Below are 22,089 nucleotides of genomic sequence, written 5' to 3'. Positions count from 1 at the left end.
AATATAGTTTTAAAATCGCTGCTATATACTGATAGTGTTGTAGTGACATTAAAATCTAAACGCTGGGGCTAATAAGATTATAGTGGGTTGGTAAAACCCAATAAATTACCACAATTTCTTAGCTAAGTTGTACGAGATTAAATTCTTGCCACTAAATTGCAAAAGATGATTGAATTTTACATATAATTAAGTACTATGATACCAAATTTCTTCCACGATTTACATAAAAGAAAAAGGAATAAGGTTATAACAAAAGTTGGTTTAGGATAATCTACTAATATTGATATCTTTATTTTATTTGCACAAATTTTTCTATTTCCCACCACAATCAAATATGATTTAGATTGTATCATAATATAGTATGACGAATAATAGATTCTACCAAACACTTAGACTTGTTTGGATACATTGTTTTCTATAAACCTTTTTAAATAAGATATGTTGATAAATGAAATTTATTTTATGTTTCAATGTGGACTTATCTTTTTGAAATTTATATTTAGATACAATATTAAAATATATTATGTTAATCTTGAATATTTTTTTCATGTTAAATAAAAAATCTCTTTCTGGAAAAAGAAAATTATAACTTCTCAAAAAATACTCTTTTTTATAATAATTCAATTTTTAAAGACGAAACATACAAAAAAAAATTAAAATTATTTAACTAATTTTTTTTTCAACGGGACATTAATGTTTTGTACAGAAAGGTCAAATTATATTTATTGGACAATAAATTAAGATATGAACATGAAATTAATACATTTTACAAAAAGGTCAAATAGTTGGGGTTGGTTAACAAATTTCCGAGAAGACAATACTACAATAATTAAACTGGCAACCTCATCAAAAAAAAAAAGTTAAACTGGCAATAAAAAATTTATTTATAGAAAAATGTTCTGTTTAATTGGTTTGTATTTTTATTTTTAGAATTTTGCGAAGGTAAAAACTAAAATGAAAAGTGAATATATTTTTTTATTAATATTTTTACTATTTTTTCTATTTTTTTCTTTTACAAAATTTAAAAATATAAAAATTGAAATAAAAAACATTTTAATTTTCAAAGTGAGATTAATGTTTTATACAAAACGTCAAATTATACTACTTATTGGACCTTAATTTAAAATATGAACCTGAAATTAAAACTTTTTAACAAAAGGGTCAATACTTATTGGCATTAACTTAAGATATGACCATGCATGAAATTAATGTTTTGTACAAAAGGTTCAAATACTTGCCTAACGAACATTACTTGTTCAGGAAGCAAAAGAAATTTTATTGAAAATTTAAGTTTTAATATTTTCAATACGCGTATAATGTATTAATTATATTAAAAATTTAAAAGTTACTATTATTTTTAATCTGTTTAACAAGTTTTTGTTTTTGTTTTCATATAATATATATGAATAAAAAACATGACTAAAAATGTTTAAATTTAAATCAATCTAAACAAAATTGCTCATTTAATTCATACATATAATATCCATATTTCAAGAACTCAAATAATCATTTCTTTTTTAAAGTTAGAAACGAGATTTAAACTTTCGTCTTCTATCTGAATATGAAAAGACTATATCATTTAAATTAGAATTCGTTGGCACTCAAATAGTCATTTTGAAATGTAAAAAATTTAAATAAATCATGTTTATGCAAAGTTGATGACTACAGGAAAATTTTATTGAACAATCTTTTTGCAATGAATTCATATGTAGTTCATGTTCATGATAAATCATTTTTGCATAAAAAATGTTAAAAAAATAGTTTTTTGGTATAATAATATTGAGAATCTATCCAGAACAAAAATAATTGATAATTTATCTATATTTGGTAGAAAAAAATCAAATATAATTTTACTAAAATAGATAGATAAATTTTTCACATATCTTGTACCAATTCCGCTATGTGTATACATTTATATAAACACTATTTTAATTAGTATTTTGTTAAAATCAACACGGGCTCTCATGATATTTTTTGATAAAAAAATTAACTACATAATTAATTAAAATAATCATATTAGATATATACACAAAATTAACCACATAAAATAAATAAATAAATAATTTTTATTTTATATTCATAATGACATGTAAATAAGATAAAAATGTGTGAAAATTAACATATTATATGTAAAAACTTAAAAATTTTAATAATAAAATAATAATTTTATATCATATTATGTTATTTGAATTGGATTGGATCAATTTTAATAAGTTAATAGTGTAATTTTGATCGATTTTTAATTTATATTAGATTAGAGAAACGTTTTTATTTGGTTTGTTTTGAATTCAAACACCCTAAAATTACATAGAGTCATATCTATTATTGTTAGAGCCATCCTACTAGGAAATCAACTTTCTATCGATCAACATTGTTACCAATTTTAGCCCTTTTAAGAAATTATTTTTTTTTATATCATTCTCAATTATTTCTCTTTCTTCCTTTAAATACCACTCTTAACACCACTACAACTTCATTTAATTTTAAATTCTAAATACATCCTAAATCCTAACTCTAAATCTTCAAATTTTTTTAGTTCATTGCCGCAAGTTACCCACAGATTGACAGTCAATAATAAGCCCAAACATCGAAAAAAGTTTGGATCGGAGCAATCAAATTTACGATATGGTATACACTTAAATTACTTTTTATTTTTAATTAATTTATTACTGTTACTCATAGTCAAGGTGGCAGAAAATACTGACAAATAAATTATTTTTTAATTTTGAAATTTCAATTACAAATGACTTTAGAATTGGTAACACGTTTACATTATTTTCTAACTACTAATTAATTTATTAATGTTTACAGCGTCAATAAATTGAATTAATAAAAAATTCAAAAAATTTATATTCTTAACTCCTAAATCTTAAATCTTAAAACTTAATTCTCCAAAACGTGACAGTTAAAAATTAATTTTCACACAAAAAACAATTAGCTAATATTGACTAATAAACCATTAATTTTCGATTTTCTTGTTATAAACTTTTTCTTTAGCTATTAGTCTTCAGATATCGGATAATTAATACTACTAGTATATATATACTTGTGTTCTGCATAGAATAATATATAAAATATATAAAATATTTTTTTGAATATTTTAATTGAAAATATACATAGTATTTTTTGTTATAAAAATTTTATAAAATTAATTAAATTTAAAGTTTAATTATTTTAACATTAAAAATAATAAAATTAATGAATAATAATTTTATTTGTTTTTAAAAGATAACAGTAACTCCTTAATAGAAATACATAGTTTGTAATTAAATTAAATATTTACATTAGAGTCCTATCTTTTTAAAGATTTTTTATTAAATAATATTAATAATTAAATTTGTAGATATTTTTTTATGATTCATGAATAAAATTTTCAAACTCTAATTAATTTGAATAAGTACCATCTAACCTAATGAAATAAAATTTGTCTTTGAATGACCTAACAAAAAAACTATTATTGTAAACCCCGGTTAAATTAGTTAATAAATTAGTTTTTAATAAGGAAGATTAGAAATGCGAATATTATATCAAAATAGGGTAGAACTCATCGAAACGAGAATTTTGACACTAATTTTGAAGAAAATGGTCCAAGATTGGACTGAAAAGACCGAACCGGTTGAACCGGACCCGAACCGGGATGTCGGTTCAACCGGACCAGCCCTATTAAATGAACCCAGCTTTGTCTTCTCCCTCATTACTGCAGCAACGAAGCTTTCAGCTTCCAGGGAGAAGAGAAACGAGAAACATTCCCGTAACCCTTACGTTAATTTCCGATCCCCGTAACTTCTCCATCCGAGCTCCAATCGCCGCACCGTTTGCGGCCACGCGTTCACCGCGTCGAGCTCTACATTTCTATCGGAACAATTTCATAGGTAACTTATTTAATCACTCTCAGCTTCATCTTCCCCCAATTTTCAAATTTTAAGTGGGAATATTGAATTTCTTTGATTTCTGATGTTTTAGGATCCAATTAGCTTGAGAGAAACGTTCACTCTTACTTATGTGAAGCTTGGGTAAGGTGAGGATACGATAATTCTATTTTATTTTCATTAAATTTGAGCTTTGAGTATTAAATTGGGTATATATGTATTATGAATGTGTATTAGGTTGAAAATAAATAATTGGAGCTTGAAATTGTGAATACTGGAACTTGGAGGAAGCGGATTAGTTGAGTTTTGAGGGGTTGTCTTGGTTTTGAATAAATAGCTTTGGTCGTTACGTGGAAATCGGCTAAGGTATGGTTTAGGTTTCTTGCATTTAATATATAATGTTCTGTGAAAACTTAGGCTAGATGACCATAGGATAAGTTGGAATGCAGGTGTATGTTTAATATTTAGTAATTTGTCGATGAATATAATTGATTGAAGTTTATTGGATAATTAGTTATTAATTTTGGATGGTGAATGTTGTTATGTTAATTTGGAGAGAATTATAGTTGAATGTTATTGTTGATGAACATGGTTGGTTTGGTGCTTGTTGATTAATTAATGATTCGGTGAATTATTGATTTGAGGTATTTTGTGTTAAAAGCCTAGGATTTGTGAACTATGACTTTCAGTTGAATTTTGATTGTTGGATTTGAATATTGTATGAGTTTAATTGTTGATCTGAGGTAGATTTTTTGTGGAGATTGTTATGATAATGAGGAAGGATATGTTGAATTGAAAAGGAAGCAGGTTTGGACCCGAAAAGGGTGGCAAAGTCCGAGTTTTAGAGGAGATGCTGCCGAAATTTTATAAAAAATTAGAGATTTTGTTTATATGATTATTTAAAAAGATTTAGATTCAAAGGTTATATGGTTTGATTTAGAGTTATTAAGAAAATGAGTATGTTTTAAGTTTGATTCATTTAGAAAAGAATGAGTTATGTTTTGAATTGGAACTATTGATGGACGGAATGAGAGGTGTGATAATGAAGGATAAGGATTGAATATGATTGATGTATGATGATGAATGAAATGCGATTGAGAATGATGTTGAAGTTGATGAATTATAATTGAATTATTTATATGGCTTATGAATTTGAATAATTTGAGATACGAGATTCCCTGGATTAAGTGTCGTGGCTTGCCACCACGTGTACCAGGTTGAAAACTCGATACTCTGTTGACCCTACGACGTAAGTGTGTGACCGGGCACTATATAAATTCCCGGGAATGTTACCCCCATTGAGTATTATTGATTAATTGAGAAAAACTATGCATAGACTCTTGGGGATGCACGTCGGGGGACAGTCTAAGTACAATTCAGACTTGTCGGGTTGGCTGGATAACCGACAGATGAGCCTCATCAGCCATAGGACATGCATGCATCATATGCATATTACTTGAACTACTTGCTTGTGTATTAACCGGGTGTGCCTAAATGTACTTGCCATGTTAAATGTATATTTGTTATCTGCAGTACTTGTAACCTTCTTGTGCTTGCCTTTGTTTGTTTACTTGTCTGTGAAAATGCATGATGGAGTTGGAGGTAAGGAGGAATGACAGAATGGGATTTAGATTTAAGGTTAATTTAAGTTAGGTTTAAATATCCTTAGAAAACCACCTTTTATGGCTTCTATTTAATACTTTAAGCTCTATAATCTGAGTGTCGGCGTTCTAGGATTGCCTCTGGCATTCCTAGGACCTTATATATTATGTGTGTGGCACCTTTACCATACTGAGAACCTCCGGTTCTCATTCCATACTATGTTGTTGTTTTCCAGATGCAGGTCGAGAGGCATCTCGTTAGGCGTCTGGACCCTTGAAGCGGAGTGGTTACAGGGTTATTTTGTTATGCTATGATGTGTATATATATACTTGGTTTTCTCTCCGCATAACTTGTTCTTTTGATCCTCCTAGAGGTTTATGGAGAGGCAGGATTGTGTATATGTACTTTTGGGTTCTGGATATGTATGTATATATATATAAATATTCTCCGGCCAGTCTTGACTTCGCAGGCTGAGTTAGGAGCTTGTTATTTTGTATCTTTGGTACTCTATTCCTACCTCTGTTATCATATGTTTAATAGTTATGGTTTCCTTAGCACGCAGGTTAACCCGTTCCTTGAGCGTTGCGCTTTTATTTTGCGATTTTGTTTCCTCTTTTCTTCACGGCTCCTAGCATATTATAATTCTTCTGCTATTATATGTACTTATTTTATTTTAGAGGTCGTAATACCACACCACCTCTGCTTTATGGCTTAAGCGTAAAGCTTAGCGTGGTAGGGTGTTACAATTATAAAAAATTATTTTTGTTAAAATATACCTAGAACTATTTTATATTTTAGTATCATCATATTTATTTTTGGAATTAGAATAATATGATCGATGTTGTTACCTGTTGAAATTTACTAATATATTTTGTCTACTCTTGAGTTGAAGTAGTTGTATTTATACGTAAAAAAATTTTATATTTTTTTTGTTCGTTTTAACACCTATCAATTAACTGCTAAATATAAGATTAATACACAATATCTTGTCACAACGAATTTTACTAAAAAAAGATAAGATACAATTTATACTTACCCATTATGCATAAGCATTATTGTATATAATTACTCATGATCTCTATAAAAAGGGAGGTAAGTCAAAAAGATAACGAAGAAAACACACAACAGCCTTTGTCGATATTATTTGATCACTCAATCTCCCAAATTAAAAATAAGATTAAACATGTAAAAATATAATTTAAATATTGAGATGACTTAACATGTGAAAAATTATGATAAATAAATTTATATGTGATAAAAATAATAAAATTTATAATAAAAAATTATAAAAATTTAACTAAATAAGAATAAAATACAAAAAATAAAAGAGATAGAGTACAATAATGACTAATAATATTTTATAGTTTAAAAAAATCAAAGAGTAGACATACTACATCATAGGAAAAAAATATTACCGAATGAAAGAGAAATTAGTAAAAAAATGAGTTATATATATATATATATATATATATATATATATATATATTTTATAGAAATAGATAAAATAAAAAATAAATGAATAAAATTGTATTTTTATAAAAAATTAAAAAATATTAATAGAACTATTAAAATAAAAAAAGAAATATAAACAATGTTTAAAAATCTAAAATTTAAAATAAAAATATTTAAGATTAAGGAAGGAAATAATAAAAAAAATTAATAAATAACGACTCAAACATTAACATAAAAATAAATTAAATCAAATAACATATATTTAAACTAATTAAATTAAATAATTGGTATGATAAATTAATTATAATTAGTTGACTCAAGAAAGTAAGTTAAATAAAAAAATCTTATAAATATGTCATGTAAAAATTATAATATTTTTAAAAAGTATTAATCAAAATATATAAAACCAAAAAATTAACACAAATTAAAATAAAATCAATTCAATTAAATAAAATAATTAATATAATTAATTGGTTATATTTAATATAGTCAAATAAAATATTAAATCATTTAAAATTTATCTCAAAACAAATTACATATTAATTCAGACACTTTTCAAAATATAATTAATTAAAATATATAAGAGAAAAATTTAATATAAATTAAAACAAAATTAATATATTTATTCCAGTCAAATCAAATAATTAATATAATCGATTAGTTATAATTAATATGGTCAAATAAAATATTAAATAATTTAATTTGTATTTCAATCAAATTAAATAACTGATTAATTAATTAACATATTTAAATTAATCAAATAAAATAAAAAATACTTTAAAAATATACCATGTCAACGGTACTATTAATTGAAGAAATTTAATTTTAATAATATATAATCAATAGATACAAGACTTCTAATCATATATTAAAAATATAGATTTTGCAATTATTATATTTCCTTTTTTAAATATATTAATTTTTTAATAAACCTAAACTGTAAAAAAGACACTTATTTTTATAAGAAGAGAGTATTAAATTACTTTCTTATATTGGTTATATCAACGCTAAAATATTACATGATTGAAATTTGCTTACTCCAACCCCCCTTATATAAACATGACCATATTACAAAGAAAAATGCAACAAACCACGATAAAACTCAAATGCGTTTTATTATATCCTTATATTCATCCATATATAGCTACCAGTCAGATGTTTTCTTTTCCTTTTTTTTTTCTTATTCGTCTTTAAATCCTATGAAATATTTTAGAGTGGAGATAAATTTCAATCGGTCAATAAAATATCAAATAAAATAGAAATTGTTTTTCTCAAATTATTTGGTATTTTATTGATGTGATTAAAATTTATATTTCAAGAGTTTAAATCAAATTATATTCAATATTAAATAAGATAAAAATTATTTTCTCAAATTATCTGATACTTTATAGATTTGACTAAAATTGATATGTTAAGACTTTGAGTCAAATTATATGGAATATATAACAGCAGAGATGAATTTTAATCAGTTAATAAAGTATTAAATAAAATAAAAATTATTTTTCTTATATTATTTGATATTTTATTAACATGATTAAAATTTATGTTTCAGAAGTTAAATCATATGCAGTATGTAATAGCGAAAATAAATTTTGATTAGTCAATAAAATAAGTACAAAAAATAATAGGACATGAATATTTTTTTTATCAAATTATTTGGTATTTTATTAATTTGTTTAAAATTTATATTTTATGAATTCGAATCAAATCATATTAGAATTCTTCCATTATAACTTAAATTTCATTCTGTTTTAGGAGTGTGAATTAGGTATTTGATATAATTTCTTCTTGAAAGTAAGTATCTAATATATATTCACAGTAAATATTAGTTGAAAAACAAAGTTCATTATATTTTGGACAAAGTTGTGAAGCGGTTTGATTTATTTATATATATATTGTTTAGACTTTTTGCAGAAGTTTTAAGCGGAGTCGTTGATGAAAATCCAAAATCCTATCTTCGTCGAAAACCAAACTAGAAGGACAATCTACAACAAAGATACTCAATGTTTAAGTCAATAAGTATCTTTTGTTACTATGATTCTATCTGAGAATGTACTTACCTCATTTTGTTACCTTCCTTTCATAGTGATAAAGACAATACTTTTTGCTTTTCTAGTCATTTTCCTAACTTAATACTTTGATCTTATAACATCTTCATTAACTAATGCTTTTATTGCTTCAGATACGCTATTTGTAAAGGTTTCAATAAGATTTTTTGTTGTTGTAATATATCTGTCTCAAAAACTCTTTTCCTATAAACATTGAGCCCTAATTCAAAATTTTGATTCAATGCTTTTTGTTAAAGTGTCCGAGTTTAGTGTGCTGGCCCTAATTAAATTTTATTTCGACCTTTAGTTTTAGGCGGTAAAAATTTTTTTTTTAGAAAACTTTTCATTTTCTCTGTGCACAATTATTACACCTCGTTTTTTGAACTACTTTACTTAAAAAATCTCTCTAGATAATATTCAATTTGGTCTCTGAATTTACACGTGAGTCTCAATTTCGTCTATAAAGTTTCAATTGTCTTTATTTAGTCTCTAAACTTTGTAAATATAACTCATTTTAGTCCTTGAAACAATTTTTAACGTACAAACGTTAACGGAACACTGTCGTAACAGCCGAATGCCACACTAAACTTTGTAAAATAATGTCATTTTGGTTTTGGTACTCAAATAACCCAAAAACAACATCCTAAATGGTGTTTATTAAAATTTTACCTAACAAAATAAGTAATACGGTGCCGTTTTTAAGTTATTTAAATGTCAAAACCAAAATTGCATCATTTTACAAGTCTTAATGTGACATGTGATAGTCTAAAACAGCACTCTATTAACGTTTTTATACTAAAAATGGTCTGAGGACCAAATTGAATATTATCTCAAATCTCTCTCTCTCCTTCCGCTTTTCATCTTCTAACTCTACTCACAGCATCCTCATCAATCTAGTTTCTGCAACTCTCATGTACTCTCTTTTCTATTTTTTTGTTTTTTATTTTTCGCACTTGAAGATGTATTTGTTTGCATTCATTTTTCTCTACTTTTATAATTTTTTGTGCCAGCTTCTATTATTTTATTTTTCATAGATGTATTTCTATTTGGCATGTCAGAATCCCTTGATTCTCCTTCGAACCACCTTTCTTTTGGTCATAAAAGCTTTCCTTCTCATTTTCTTTCATTTATTTTATTTTTTAGATCGGGTACCACCACATAACTTTTATTTTCTAGTTTCTTCTGTTTCTATTGTTTTTGGAGCAAATTTCATTCACTTTGATTTTCTAAAACATGATGGTTCTCATACAGGTTTGCCCAAAAAATGTTGAGGAGAAAAGTGGTTGCCACTGACGAACACATTGGAACCTCCGGCTAAGCTTTTCCGACTTCCAGTTATTTCTGAAAACATGATTTATGTAACACCCTACCATACAGAGTCTTATACTTAAGTCATAATTCAGAGATAGCAAGGTATTACGACCTCTAAAATAAAAATTTAGTACGTATAGTAGTATGAATGATTGATTATAACTAGGAGCCTTTATAGAAAAAAGGGGTAAACAAAAATCGCAACTCGAAAGCGTAACACTCCGATCGATAACGTAACGAACAAGGATAACCAACGCGTGATTATATATATACAAAGGAGTGTCAAAAACAGGAATATCAAGACTCAAAATCCGGCTGCGAAGATAACCGGTCCGAGCATAGCAATATATACATATGATAAAAATAAGGAAAACCCCAAAGGAAACCCAAAGGGACACAAATACATAAAACCTATTCTCCAAAATCTCCCATAAGAGGAGTCATCACAGTTGTATTATTTAATGGAGATAAAAGTATCTAAGCAAAACATATAAACCAAAACATAGCCCCAAGAACAAAGGATCTTCGCAATTATAAAAGTCTCCAGCATGCCTCAGCGGGAAACCTCACGTCCTGCATCTGAAAACCACAAAATCCGCATGGGTGAGAACCAGAGGTCCCCAGCATGGTAACAGCTTCCACATATATAATACATAATAATGGAGGAAAGCCAAAGGCAATCCTAGAACTTCCTCCAGATAATATCAAAGCTTATAAACAGGCTAAACCATAAAGGGCATATGACTAAAGATTCTTCAGTCTAACTAATACTTCCCTTTCCAATTCCTTCAGACCTCCCAACCACCAGCAAGAGTATAATGTAGCAAACACAGTTATATCAAGCAAAAAATATACAATTAGGAACAAGTAAGGCATTTAGACAACTAGCAAGTAATATGCAGTCAAATAGGCAATCTCAAACAATTCATATAGTATGCATATGATGAATGCCTGTCCCTAGTGGCTGATGATATCATCTGTCGGTTATAGAGCCAACCCGACAAGTCCTGGCAGTTAACCATTGGACTGTCCCTCTGTCGTGTCTCCCCAACTTGAGTCATGCTCATTATAACTTGATCATAATCATGATCCATATCCATCACCCTCACTGGTGAATATTTACCCATCACTATCACTGGTGAATATTTATCCATCACCATCACTGGTGAATATTTTTTGGGGTGAGCTCGTCCGAAAATTTCACAGTGCCCGGCCACCCTGACGACATAGGGTCAAAAGAGCTTCAAGTCTCGACCTGGAGCACATTGTGGCTAGCCACTGCTTTCTCCCAAGGAAACTCTCATCTCCGATAATGGAAGTGCAACATTCACAATTCATTCAACAGCATATATATGCATGTATACATAGCCATAATCATGGCTCCGCCGTAACACGGCAATAATCCAGCCATCCGGCTCACGGTTAAATCCATAACCAGCCGTTTCATTAACAATTACAGCCTTTCGGCCTATGGCATAACAAGCACTTCCACCACCATCCTCCGCATCTCACATATTCATGCTTGATCCTCATTGATCATCCATTTTTCCCTTGCTTCACTCGCAAGTTACCACATTCACTAGCCCTTCTTCTCATAGCTAGACATATCATAATGATTTAAGACATAAGTGGTGAGATCGGGGGCTTAGAAGTATGAAATTTGGCTTTTAAAACTCAAAAATCAACTTTGGGATGAAAATAGGTCCACGTGTACGCGCACTCCACGCGCACGCGTGGATGGCCTCGAAAACTCATCGACGCGTAAGCGTCATGCACGCTAATGCGTGAATTGAAAACTAGCCAAACGACGCGCACGCGTCAACCACGCGTACGCGTGGGTACTCTCGTGCCCCAGGCACAAAACTGGCACAGTTCTGGCATAACTCTCTGGAAAATGGCTGGGCATTGGGTGCAGCACATCGGCGCGCCCGCACACATCACGCGCACGCGTGGATGGCGCTTTCGAGAAGAACGGCGCGTATGCGCCAAGTGTGCCTACGCGCGGGGGTCATTCTGCTAAAAATTTTTCTAAGTTAAAAGCTGCAGAATTCACAGTTTCAACCCCCAATCTTCCGACGGACATAACTTCCTCATTTTAAATCATTTTTCACCGTTCTTCGAACGGCAGGACATCCCGGATCCAATTTCATTTCTAAACAGATTTGGTACAAAACAGAGATCCGTATTCCAAGTTATGTCCCGTCAAAATATGCCCAAAAATCATGTTTTTCATACAAAACCACAACATGCCATTTTCAAAACAAGCCATATTCAACTCTTTTCAAAATCAATCAAAACATGTCATTTTCATCCCTTTTCTTTGAAATCAATCAAAATATATCAATTTCAACATCAAGCCTCCTTAACTCACACATTGACACTTTACCACAATTTATCAAAATCACTATCTCATCATTTTAACCCACTTTACCAAGTGGCTCACACCCAAATATATTGACATATCATATACTCTTCCTCATGCCAATTCTCAACAACATCAATTCCACTAAATCATCATTGTACACAATCAATATCATACTCACCATCAACATGGTTCAACCCACAATTCAACCATAACCAATCATCAAGCATATGTCACAACATGCATATTTCTCATACATCATACCATCAAGGCATCATTAATCTTCATCACATATATGACCACATCATATATATCAACAATTCAACAACATCAACAATTCAATGCCTATCTTAGGGCCTCTAGCCTAAGTATTTCCTACCACATTACATATTAGATACGGGAAACCGAAACCATTCCTTAGCCGATTTCCCAAGCTCAACCGGAGCACTTCCAAATCACTTATCTACAAGCTCTCAAGGCCTCAACACCTCCAAGAACAGATTTTTCACCACCAAATCCCTTTTTAAGCTTTTCAATATCACCAATCAAGCTCCAATATTCACACATACACAACCTAAGCCACAATCATCATACCCATACACAACATCTCAATACCCAAACATCATAGAACAACAAAATTACACTAGGGTTGAGAATCTTACCACACCCAAGGTCCAAGGAGACAAGATTAACCTTCTCCTTCAAGAGAGTTGGGTCCTATAACATCAAAGAGCCCAAAATCTCAACATTTTTGCTCATAAAACTCGAAAACAAGGCTGGAATTTCGAAGAGCAAAATGTGGCTTACCTTAAGATTAATTGTATGGGTTTTGTATAGCTCTCCGCGGTGAACGCGTGGCCGCAAACGGAGCGGCAATCGGAGCTCTAGATCAAAAGTTATGGTGGTTTGAAGATCAAGTGAGAGAAAGAACTTGAGAGAGTGTTCTTCCCTCCATGGCCTCTATTTTCAGCATGTGAGTGTGTTTAGTGAGGAGAGAGAATTCTGAAAACTAGGGTTTTGATTTAGTTATGTTGGGCCAAGGGCTCACTTTGGGTCCGGTTGGCCCGGTTTAGCCCGTTCGGTCCAATCTTGGTCCGATTTCTATAAAATTGGTACCGAAATTCTTGTCTCAGTCTCCTCTATCACATTCAGCCATAAAAATCACATTTTGGGCTTTCTAGAATAAATTCTCATTTATGGGTTAATTAGCCGTTAATTAACCGAGTTTTATAATTTATATACTTGGATAGCTGAGGAAGTTAAAAATACTCTTTCTACCATCACTTGGGAACGTCTTAATGAATTGAAAGGGTCAGGTGTGATCTTCACTTTTGACGATGTCGGTAACCATTACTCACTTACTCCCCCTAACTAAGGAGAGCATCTTTGCCATATCAATCATCATGCCGAAAATGTTTCGAATTGGATGTGAATATTGGATGTGAATATATGAAGTTGTGTGGATGTGCCCCTTCTCAGCTGCATCCTAATTGGGGCCATCATTCGAGGGTTTGAACTACTATGTTCATTCCTCAACTTTCCCATCTCTACCAGAGTGCTTTTTTTACCTTTTTAACTTAACTGTTCCTTTTGGTGCTCAGGTCGAAGCTTCCTATCTTTCCAAGCTAACCACAATCATAGAATTTTCAACCTTTTTGAAGAATCTTACTATAGTTTTAAAGAAAAATACTTTAAAGTTGAAAGAGTCTCTAGGTCCCAACCTTTTTTCATGGCTTTGGAGGATGAAAAGAGGTTTAACCTTTATTGGAACTTCCTCGTTGCTTCTCCAAAAATTAAACTGAAAGTTGTGAACCCAATAGAGCATGACATCGGACACACTCGTCTTGGTTTATGGAACAATAACCTTTTGGGTTTGAGGATGATCCTTGCTGATGTGCAAGCTTCTAAAAATGTTGTTGGTAATGACATTTCTTCTTATTGATGTCTGTTTTTTGAATTTTAAATAGTATAATGTTCTTCTCACTTTAATTGTTTCCCTCTTTTGATAGTTAAAATTATTGGTGTAACATCCTAATATTTAAATCCTTATGCTCGAGTCATAAGTCAATGATAATAAGGTGGTACGACTCTCAAGGAAAATTTTTAATATATAATTATAAGTAAAACTGAAAGGAGTATTAATCGAGAAGTCTGAAAAGAATAAAAGTAAAATCGCGAAGTCGTAACACTTACGTATCGACAAAAAGAAGGTAAAGCATGAATTCAAACGATATAAAGAAAAAGGCCTTAAGGAGAATAAGAGAAGGACATTATACAGATATATAACATAAGTAAATAGTCACTAGCCGCGACCTACGAAGTTTAGGCTATATGAATAAGTGTAGGAATAGTTGATAAAATTTACTCAATTCAATACAAAATAAACCGTAAAATAGTGGTTTATCAATATTCTCACAACGTATGGTTTTGGTTCCTTAAAGCAGAAACTCCTCCTCCCCAGATAATCTCTTAGAATGGTTCTAGTTCTATCGGAGCAGATGCTCCTCCTCCCCAGATAATCTCTTAGCACCTTGGAGTTTACAATTTTCTTTTTTGGCAGCACTTTTCAAATAAACTTTATCTCTAAAGATTTCTCTGTCCTTTTTTTTTATAAAAATTTGTGTCCGGTCTCTTTTCTTTAATCTCTTAGCCTTTGTTACATTTACTATTTTGACCTTGGTACTTTTATATATCTCTAATTTTGCCCTTTGTACATAACTTTTCTCTTTATCATTTTCTTTAAGTTTTTAGTGACATTTTCACCACTAATGTTATTACTTTACTCTTTTACCCTCATATTCTTCTTAACATACTTCTTTATTAAGTTAATTAATCATTTTTTGTTTTGTGCTTTATGTCTAAAGATTCTATTTTGTCCCTGAGTACTCTAATTTTACCTTTAGTCTTGTTTAGCATCAAAATTTTACCGGATTAATTCTAATAGTTTTCTATAATCAAATTACTCCTAATATTTTTATTAAATGACAATTTTTATCACTAGGGACCTAAAAGACCAATTTACCCTTTATTAATCTATTTATTTATTTTAATTACCGTTTTTTTATCTTTTTACTTTTAACTTTTACTAAAATTTTTATTTAGGCCTAAAATTTTATTTTAAATATAATTTTGACCCAAATAATTTATATAATGATCATTTATCCCTGATGACACAATTTTAGAATTTTACTATTCTTTTAATTGTAATACCCGGTCTAACCGAAATTAATTAAATAATGAGTTAAGTAGGAGCGAATATGGTTGGAAGATTTGGCGATTGGAATTTGATGATTTTAATGTGATATTTGGATTCAGTGAATTTTTCCGAGTCGGAAGACATAGTTTTCTGCGTAAAAGCGCGCAGTGGAATTTTGACCGGCAGTACCGGCTGAGACCTGTCTGGTACTGCAGCTGAGAAAATTGATTATGAGTAAATAATATTAAGAAATGAGGAATTATAATTAGGGGAGGTAGAAATATTTGAAGTGCGATTTAGAGCGCTAATCTTAAAGGTTTTGGTCCAAAATTGGGCCAACGGACAAAAATAAGTGAACTAGGCCTAAGTGGGCCCAAGATCCAACATATATAAACATTAGTTATGAGCATTTCAGCTCATTTTGCCCTAAAGAAGGGGTGTTGGGCGCTGAAATTGGGAGAGAGAAGAGAAGAGAGAAAACCTAACCCTCTTTGATCTTCAAACCACCATAACTTGAGCTACGGAGCTCCGATTGACGAGCCGTTTGCGGCCACGCGTCGCTCTTCTCATCCTCTACAATTCTATCTAAGTTTTGTGGTGAGTATTCCATTCATCTCTGCCCAGTTTTCGAAATTCCCCACTGTTACACGTTTTTGGGAAGTTAGTGTTGAAATTTTGTGATTTTGGGTGTTTAGGGATACTCCAACATGGATTCTAAGTGGGTTCTATCCCTAATTCATATGGGCTGAGGTAAGAAGTGCTCAAACCCTTGTGATTTATCATCTTTATGAGCCCTAGGTTGATGTATGTATGTAATATTGGTTATGTTAGTGCATTTGATGGTTTTGGTGCACGATTGGGAGATTGGTGTTGCTTGAGGAGCTTTGGTGAGGCTTGGGACTAAGGTTGGTGGAGACTTCTAAAGAAGAGGCTCAATTGATTTGGCTACAAGAGGTACGGTTTAAGTTTCATTTAAGTACCGTGTGGTGTGATGAGAATTCCTAGGCTAGATGCCCCTAGGATTAAGTTTGGATTGTGTAAATGGTTGGTGTTAATATGCATAGTTGGTATGTAATGTGAATTGATGATTGGGTTGAGAATTGTGTGGCCTTGTATGCTTGGTGTATTGAAAATTTGATATATTGGGTAATGAGTATTGATTTGTGGTTTATGCATTTAAATTGTGAAATTGGGCCGGAGGCCGTGAATTTTGGGCCAGAGGCCGAAAAGAGGTAAGTAAGGTAAGTTGATGTGTGCATTGTATGATGACACAAGTGATTGGATGAATTTCAGATAATGAATATATGAATGATTGGGTTGGTTATTGAATAATGAGGTTTGAGGAGTTGAAGTGTGGAAATTGGTAATTTTGGGTGAAATTGTATAGATGAGGTATGTTTGGTTTTGGTTGAGGTATGTTATATGGTCATATATGTGATCATGATTATTGATGCCTTGATGGTATGATAATGCATGAGAGATATGTATGTTGTGATATATGTTTGAGGAATGATTGAGGTTGATTTGGGGATGAAACCACGTGATAGTGAGTATGATATTGATCATGTATAATGATGGTTGAATCGAAATAGTATTGTTGGAAATTGGAATGAGGAAGGATGTATGACATGTTGATGTGTTTGTAATTTAGCCATTTGTTTGAAATGGGTAAAAATGGTTATATGGCGGTTTTGTGAATTGTGGTAATGTGTCAATGTGTGAGTCGAGGAGGCTTGACGTTGAATTTGATACATTTCAATTGATTTCAAAGAAAAAGGATGAAATTGGCATGTTTTGATTGATTTTGAAAAGGGTTGGAAATGGTTTGTTTTGAAATGGCACTTTGTGGTTTTTATGAAAAATATAGTTTTTGGGCATACTTTGGTGAGACATAACTTGGACTACGGATCTCTGTTTTGCGCCAAATCTGTTTAGAAATGAAATGGGATCCGGGATGTCCATGCCGTTCGAAGAATGGATGAAAAATGATTTAAAATGAGGAAGTTATGTCCATTGGAAGATTGGGGTCTAAATCTGTGAATTCTGCAGTTTTTAACTTAGAAAATTTTTAGCAGAATAACCCCTTGCGCGTGGGCGCACTTGGCGCGTACGCGCCGATCTTCCAGAAAGCGCCATCCACGCGTGCGCGTGATGTGCGCGGGCGCGCCGATAGTGCTGCACCCCAATGCCCAGCCATTTTCCAGAGAGTTGTGCCAGAACTGTGCCAGCATTGTGCCTGGGGCACGAGAGTATCCACGCGTACGCGTGGTTGACGCGTGCGCGTCGATTTGGCAAATTTTTAATCCACGCGTTAGCGTGCATGACGCTTGCGCGTCGATGAGTTTTTAAGGCCATCCACGCGTGCGCGTGGAGTACGCGTACGCGTGGCATTGTTTTCATGCCAAAGTTGATGTTTGAGTTTTAAAAGCTAAATCTCATACTTCTAAACCTCCGATCTCACCCCTTATGTATTAAATCATTATGATATGCTTAGTAATGAGAAAGGAACTAGGGGATGTGGTAACTTGCGAGTGAAGCAAGGGAAAAAGTTATGATCAATGGTGATCAACGATGATTATATGAGACATGGAGGATGGCGGTAGGAGTACCGTGTATGCCATGAGCCGAAGGGCTATATTTATGGATAAATGGCTGGTTCTTGATTGAACCATGAGCCGGATGGCTGAGTTATTGCCGGGTCACGGCAAAGCCATTATTGATTATGGCTGAGTATAAATGCATATATGATTAATGAATGAATGTGTTAAATGGATAATAATGGAAAATGTTGAAATGTGATGTGTAACCCCGGGTAGTAGGCAGTGGCGTTGTCCACTTGCTCCGGGTATGAGACGAAAAATGATGTTTATGATAAATGAGTTAATTATGGAGTTTTGAATGAATGTAACTCTGATACCTGGGTAGTAGTAAGGGTTGGGGTTCGTCCCACTTGCTCCAGGTTAATGTTTGAGATTTGATAACAATGAGGATTGATAATATGAATTGAGATTGAATGAATATATGTTTGAGATACCTGGGCAGTAGCAAGGGTTGTGGTTCGTCCCGCTTGCTCCGGGTTAATGCTTAAGATACCTGGGCAGTAGCAAGGGTTGTGGTTCGTCCCACTTGCTCCAGGTCAGAGATTGTGACGCCTGGGTAGTAGCGGCAGTAGTGGTGAATCCACTCGCACCAGGTTGAGCTTTTAAACACCCGCCTGGGTAGTAGCCGCAGTAGTGGTTGTTCCACTGGCTCTGGGTTGAGCGGGTAGTAGCAAGGGGGTTGTAGCTCAAACCTACTTGCTCCGCAAGGGGTGTTTCTGTCCAATGGTTAGCTACCAGGACATGTCGGGTTGGCTATATAACCGACAGATGATATCATCAGCCATAGGGCAAGCATACATCATTTGCATATGTTTGAATTGTTTGGGTTTGCCTATTTGTTTTGGATTTCTATATCATACATGCTATGTTACCTGATTACGTGCTACTTGTTCTACTTGTACCTTATTTGTGTATTACTTGTCTGTATTGCTTGTGTTTGTACAACTGAGAGATCCCTCATGTTGGTGTCGGTGGATGTTGGGGGCTGTTCTTGATGAGATGAATTGGTGATGCGATTGCATGATGATGATTTTTGAATGAGATAATTTGAGCCCCCTGGGTAGACGCAGTGATGTGATTTCACTAGCTCCAGGCGAGGGTATGATGTATTGATATAGAGTTGTTGAGACAGAACAACTGGTGATGGTTTTGCTTATGATTCTGAGTCTGATTCGTGTAAGAATCAGCGAGTTGGGAAACATGTGTAACATGAACTAGATTTAGTATCCCCTTACAACAGATGCCTATTCATGGATTAGTGAGAATCTAGGCTGGATACTTGGAGAAAAGGAGTTTAGGATGCTTAGTGAGTTTTTATTGCAGTGCATTGTATTTATTTGGCACTTTTACCGTACTGGGAACCCATGGGCCCGGGGTTCTCATTCCGTATATATCTCTTGTTTTTCAGATACAGGTTCAGGTGCTCAGAAGTGAGCTGCGGTTCGTCTGAGAAACGGCGAAGATATTTATTTTCTCTACTTTGTGTTTTTCGTAGAATCTCTCCACCTTTGTTTTGAAAAGATTATATTATGTGTTGAACTCTTTTGGAACTTGCCTATAGAGGCTCTTATGTTTCCTTTGGGAGAGATTAGGATGTACTGTTGTCAGTTACTTTCATACTGTACCCTAGCCGGCCTAAACTTCGCGGGTCGCGACTAGTGGCTATTTACTTATATTATATATATCTATCTGTTATCTATCTCTTAATCTCCTTTATGCCTTGTCCATATATCGCTATCGGCTTCACGTTTTATCTTTTCGTTGTCGAAACGTGAGTGATACGTCTTCGCGATTTTATTTCTACTCTTTTCAGGCTTCTCGATTAATACTCCTTTCGAAATTACCTATGTTTATATATTTAAAAATCCACCTGAGAGTCGTACCACCGTAATATCATTGACTTATGACTCGAGCATAAGGATTTGAATATTAGGGTGTTACATTAATTATATCACAATTTTAACCCTCTTTTTATCAGAAAATGACCATAACACCCATTTTATTCTTATCTACTTGTTTCATAGGATTAAACTATTTTTTTAACTTCTTTTTAACTCTTTTTCATCCTAATTTTCGTGCTCTTAGTGGTTGAAATTTTTAAAAGTGTAGTTTTTTTATATTTTTTCCTCCACTTTTAGTAACTTTTAAGGCTTGAAACTTAAACTCCAAGTGCTTCCATATTTTTTACTGTTACCACACAAAATTCATAGGCAAATATATTGCATATTACACATATTTAGCAAGACAAAATATAGATAATTCAAAAATTTTATATTTGCAAAACAAGTCACCACAAAGTGGCTCGTATGAACACCAAAAATAAGCACAAATATATTCTAAATATCTCTTGTTTAATTCGGTTACTAGAGCTCTCATACATCAGAAAATACTCTCATAAAGGCTGGAACACGTTTGGCTATGGTGTAGTTTTTGTTTGGCCAAAAGCATCGCAAAAAGTGTTAGAATTTGATCACTCTAAATTTGAATTTTGTATAACTCCTTAGGTGTTGTAACACCCTACCACACAGGGCCTTACGCTTAAGTCGTAAAGCAGAGGTGGCAAGGTATTACGACCTCTAAAAGAAAATGATATCTACATAGATATAGTTGGGTGAAATCATATCTAGGAGCCTTGAAGAACAAGCTAAACAAATTAATAAACAGAAAATCGTGACACACTCGCATAGATATTCGTAAAACGGACAGGTAAAATCGAAAGATAACTGAACACATATATATACATATCAGAGTTCCAAAACTCAGATAGCAAGCTCCAGACTCGACCTGCGAAGCTAAGGCCGACCAGAGTATATAATTATGTATATATACAACCCAAAATAAAACTCAAACCACAAAATAAACCCCTGTATCTCCAAGTCGACCTCTAGGAGGGACAAAACACAAAATATACATGCGGAGATTCTATAAACATATATACATAGCCTAAAACAAAATATGACAGTCCAAAAGACAGTTCTTCGCTCGTAAGGAGGATACCCAAACGCTCAACGAGGTGTCTCTCGACCTGCATCTGAAAAACAACAACATAGTATGGGATGAGAACCGGAGGTTCTCAGTATGGTAAAGGTGCCCGCATAGTTAATATAAAAGGTCTCGGGAAAGCCAGAGGCATTCCTAGAACTTCGACACTCAGATTTCAGCTTAAGAATTCAACTAAACCAGAAATTAGGTAAGTTGTCTAAGGTATTCTAATTCTGAATCTAACTTTAACCTAATAATTCACGTTCTGTCTCCTCTAATCCTCCGAATCATTGGTGGAACAATCCTCTCTCCTCACACCTTCGCCAAGAAGGATTTCTCAGAAAACATACACATATAGTTCAAGCAAGAAAAGCACAGGTAGAGAAGCATTTACAGCAAGTAGAACAAGTAGCGGATAAGCAGAATTAAACAGTTAAGCAAACCAAAACAATGCACACTCAAGCAAACAAACAAATGCATATGATGTATGCCTGTCCTATGGCTGATGAGTCTCATCTGTCGGTTATACAGCCAACCCGACAAGTCCTGGTAGTTAACCATTGGACAGTCCCTCTGTGCGCGCATCCCCAAGCTCAATAATATTCCATGGAGTCAAACTCCAAGCTCAAATATAATATTCCATGGAGTCACACTCCAAGCTCAATAG

General features: G+C 32.5%; 1 long non-coding RNA gene across 1 annotated transcript; it reads left to right on the top strand.

The window, feature by feature from the left end:
- Positions 1 to 3,690: 3,690 nt before the first annotated feature.
- LOC140184743 (uncharacterized) lies at positions 3,691 to 5,967 on the top strand. The gene is made up of 4 exons (XR_011882340.1): positions 3,691 to 3,872; positions 3,964 to 4,018; positions 4,107 to 4,235; positions 5,707 to 5,967. It is a non-coding gene; the product is annotated as an uncharacterized lncRNA (long non-coding RNA).
- The last annotated feature ends 16,122 nt before the right edge of the window (positions 5,968 to 22,089 follow it).

The sequence above is a fragment of the Arachis hypogaea genome, chromosome 5, assembly GCF_003086295.3.
Source record: "Arachis hypogaea cultivar Tifrunner chromosome 5, arahy.Tifrunner.gnm2.J5K5, whole genome shotgun sequence".
Lineage (NCBI taxonomy): Eukaryota > Viridiplantae > Streptophyta > Magnoliopsida > Fabales > Fabaceae > Arachis > Arachis hypogaea.
This window is presented reverse-complemented; position numbering and strand designations above follow the sequence as displayed.